Source organism: Lytechinus pictus, chromosome 17, assembly GCF_037042905.1.
Source record: "Lytechinus pictus isolate F3 Inbred chromosome 17, Lp3.0, whole genome shotgun sequence".
NCBI classification, from domain to species: Eukaryota; Metazoa; Echinodermata; class Echinoidea; order Temnopleuroida; family Toxopneustidae; genus Lytechinus; species Lytechinus pictus.
In genome coordinates, this window is record NC_087261.1 from 19,699,846 (window position 1) to 19,704,618 (window position 4,773).

At 34.8% G+C, this 4,773-nt stretch overlaps 1 long non-coding RNA gene across 1 annotated transcript; it reads right to left on the minus strand.

Annotated features, from left to right (window-relative positions):
- Positions 1-247: 247 nt before the first annotated feature.
- On the minus strand, positions 248-4,194 carry LOC135157176 (uncharacterized). The gene is made up of 3 exons (XR_010296230.1): positions 3,758-4,194; positions 2,081-2,205; positions 248-1,574 (listed from the first exon to the last, which is right to left on the minus strand). It is a non-coding gene; the product is annotated as an uncharacterized LOC135157176 (long non-coding RNA).
- Positions 4,195-4,773: the final 579 nt, after the last annotated feature.

Genomic DNA, 4,773 nt, shown 5'->3' on the forward strand with positions numbered 1-4,773 from the left:
CATGCATGCATGGTATTTTGATACTTTATGTTATACTCTTACCTGTTGTCCTAGTATTATACCCATAGATACCTGACAAATAAAATCAATCAATCAATCAGTAGCACCATCATATTACAGTCATATAGAAGTATTCTTCATTATCATCATTACCTACATCACAACACAGTTTGGTAGCAATAACATCATTATCACATATCTTTCACGCAATGTGAATAAATAAATCACGAATATCAAGATTAGAAAGTATATTTCAAATTAAAATATTTATTAAGGAATCAATTTCTGAATATGTGATCAAAATATTCCTATCCTCTTTTTCTCGCCAAAGCATCACATTACATCAGCAAAATGCATATAATGAATGCAACAGAAATTGCAAGGCTGTTACAAGGGAGGGGATGTAATTTTTTTGGTAAAATCTAGAGAAAACAAATTTAAAAAAATCACTTTCATAGGTATTGATAAGCCTTATATAGTCAATATAAGGGGACATCAAGGATGTCATTAAAAAAATTAACGATATACCTCTCTCTCAAAGTCGGTTACTCAAATATCAAGTAATTTTTTTTCAGCATTTGCTGACAAGAAATAGCATGCTAATCTAACCGAGGGCACTTCACAAAAAAGGGAGCACATTGCCACATTTCTCTGAAGTGTACCTTCCCAAATCTGCACATTAGTAAATTAGTAACAAAATTGCTTATTGTCTATTGTTGTGAAGTGCTGCTAGAGCTGTGTTCTATTTCCAACAATTTTTTTTTTTAATTTGAAGAGCTAATTTAGATCATAATACGGGACATGAACAATACAGTGCTACAAGAACAAAAAGAGATTAAAAACGAACAAAACAGTGCAACTTTTCACTTCCCCAAAAAATAAATTCAACAGCTTAATGTCCAGCACTACAGATCCTTGTTTCATAAAGACGTCAATTATGGTAAATTTGCCCCAATTGTAACTAGGAACTAGCATGGGAACCTCAATGTTGATCTGTTACTTTAATATTTCCATGGTAATTACCAGAATGGCAAAGAGTTAGAGTAGTGGTTAGACTTAATGAAATGGGGTCTAGGAGTGAGAGTGATTTCTTAATCCTTTGTTCTGTCACCTTGTTTTTTTTAGTATGCACATTTTCAATGAAAATCCATTATTTCTTATTGTCTTATGTATGTCTGTAGGCATGTACATAGCACAGAACTCAGTAAAGACCCATTCTGAATTGATTATATTACCAGAATACAACTTATCCCTTTCAAACTACTTATATCATTAACAGTTATTTCACTACTACTACATGTAGATGATTAGAACATTAATAAAGGGTGGGTAGGTGTGCCCTTTGGGAAAATATTTCAATCTTGTGTGAAACCTATGGACCTAAATATCAATACTCCAATTTTTTTTCTACAGATGTGTAGTTCAAGCAACATTCTATATGTATTGACATGTTTATTCAAATTCGTTCAATTTTTAAAATGTGTACTTGTGATGAAGTAGCTACTTGTTATGAACTTGGCCTCCATATTTCTTCTTATAATCTGCCCTGGTGATACTCAAACTGCCTGCGGAACCTGCATGGTAAACACAAAAAAGAAAAGAACAAAATGAGCTGCTGATATAAATTATTCTTACTCATCTAGTTCAGTTTATTAACAAGTTTTAAACTTTTAATTAGGCCCTAATCTTCCATGCAATATTGTTTAGATAATGCACATGTAGTAATCTATATAGCCAGATAAAAATCATAGATCACTATTTATAAAGCATTATTCATAGAACTTTTTTGATTAAGTGTGTAAACTCATTCAAATATATATCATAAAATTACTCTCAATATTTTGTCCTTTTTTATTTCTGTCTACAAAGTAACTGAGTTTTAAAGTGATATCACATATGACTCATGTAGATAAGATAAGAGACATGGACAATAAGTATGCATTGATGAGAATGGAAATACTGGTGAATCTGAATCCAAATAAATATTTACTCACAACGGAGCTTTACTTGCTATAGCCCTCCCCCCCCCCCCCCAATAAAAAAGAAATAGGAGGCCTTTTTTTAACGAAAACAAGCATACCTTACAAGTTTTCAGTTCAAATATCCTGTTCCTCATCAGATTGTAACTCTTGGTGATGTGTAAATGGTAGTTGACTTTGTACCTCTGACTGGGCTGGGACTGCTAAGAACTTGATCCCATTGGATCTGCAATTCAAAATACACACAATACATGTACTTTAGTTTAGAATTTTAGAGGTGATAAACAAAATTCCTCTTTTAAAACAATATTTTCAAAATTTCCAGCTAGTCCTATCCTAAGCCTATGAATATTCCCAACTAGAAAAAAGCTGGTCTTGACCGAAAACTTCCTTCTCTATGTATTATGCTCCACTGACGAAATAGGCATAGGCCTACCTGGCTCTGTTTCCACTGACCATCTTCATTGTCAATAAGAGTCAGTAAATGGTTCAAGCATATACGTGGCCTACTATAGCGAGGCCTTTTGTCAATCTTATACACCAAGCCAGCTTTGACAGATGTAGGATAATTATTATTTGTGTGATAAATTGGCTCTCGCTCATTCGTTGTTTTGTTTTTTTAATCGTCTAGATCTATAAACATGTGAATCTCTACATCTAAGTGAGTTCCTCTTTAAGTTTGATTTTGATTTTAAAAAAAAGTTAGCTTGCTTGCAAGTTTAAATGACCCTTTGCCTTTCACCATAAATATGGTCAAGTGAGGAGGACAATAAAGATAAATCAATTGGATCAGCCCTCTCTCTACTTATAGTATACTTATAAAATTCAGAATAGGGCACTTTAAATTTTGTCACCCCTTCCCATAAGAAAATTGCACTCATGGTATACGATAACTGAGCAGTTTGAAACCTGACAAAGAAATGTTGTCCCCAAAAAATAAGAATCATTTAACTTCGTTATATAATTTTAGTCCAACGGTCCAGGCAGGGACTAGAATAAAGTTAATTTAAATCTTCGTAGAAAAAGTCAAACCAGACAGATCTAGAATTTCATTTTTAGAAATCAAGATCTAAGTTAGACCTATCCTAGGGCCTTACTTTTTAGTAAAAAAAGACTAATGTTAAAATCTGTCTCGTGGCAAATCTACCGATATCAATATCATTCCAAATAGATCTAGGCCCTAGTTCATTTAAATAATTGATTTAAAATTAATTTCTTTTTAAATGCAGAGAATTATATTGATTCATATAAAGATGGAATAGCGGTGTCAAAAAATCAGTAGGCTCAGGCCCAACTTTAAACTTCAACTCAAGCTTGTCAGTGACATTAATTCCCAACACCTATTGACCTAGCCTACATCGCCATCGGCAATTTCGCAGCCGGCTGGCACCGGCGGTATCAATGCCCATTTCCCGCTCTGAGTCTGACTATATTATTTGGCTTAGATTTAATGCAGCTTTGCCGTTACTGAACAAGTCCACATCTACCCCTGATATATGACAATGTACTGAAATACAGATTTAATAAGGACGGACATGAAGCATTCTAATTAACCAACTTAGTTCTACGAAAAACTATTATTTTCTGAGAAAATATGTCAGTCAGATCCGGAGTCAGATCTCAGTAACTTAATGGAAATATGGAAATTGTGGTTTCCGTAGTAAACTACACAAAGTACATAAGGCCCTGACTGCGACGCCGAACCAATTAACCAACCCCAGCAGCAAACACATTACAATTACAACCGAGATCAAAGCACGAAATTGAACTTAACTTACTTTTATTTGTATGGAATGCCATTACTTTGATGTAGATGTTCCCTCATAATTTTCTGCTCAACTGAATTTCACTCAGAAATCATGATTCCGGATACTAATTCTATAAACAGATAATTAGTCTTGCTATTGTATTTCAAATGTTGAATTTCGCAGAGTAAAAAAGAACGACACCTCCCACAGATATCGTAGGGAATTGTGGGAAGGAAAAATGTTTAATGCATAAGGACATGAATAAAACATTAGCGTTTTATCCAATCATACAAGTGCATTATGCGTATTTTGACGTCATTACTCATGAATTAAACATTGACCTTCCAAAATCAACCTTCAAATTGGCCAAATGGCAGCCATGTTTGTTATGTACAAAACCTATGGAAAATCAAAAACGCGCGAAAAGAGTTCCCTCTCTAGCTCCCTTCGGGAGCTTACGTATACGTAAGATCGTATCTCTGTGGTGGGGCGCTACGGAATCGTCGAGGAGTCGTCGGTGGATCAGGACATTGCACATGCGTGACATCGATATCGTAGGACTGTTGTGTTTTGGCATGCCACATGTACATCGAGCCCATTCTCGAACTTTTTCAGGTTTTCCCCTTGTATGAATGTGTTTGATTGAGTGAGTGTTTGGGTGATTTATTTAGATGTCATTTCAGATCAACTTGGCCAAAAAGAAATTCATTGTTTAATTTGATATTACTTTATTGATAATGGAATTTCACTGATTGTGTGATATCAGAGAATTGAATTCTATTTGAACTAAATGTACTCAAAATAAATTCAAAGTCTTAAAAGTCTATTATTTGGTCTCTTGTCCTAAGATCTCCTTCTCTTATTTACTGGTTCCTTAACAGGGCCGTGACATTTGGGGGCTTGTCCGGGAGGCGAAATTATTTTTCCCACCGAGTTCTGGACCAACATATGAATATTCATGACTTGCGTCTTCGGATTGAGAGTACGCATGCGCGTGGACTTTGCCTCGACCAGTGCCGATCGTAAGCATTCACGTTGCTCAGAAT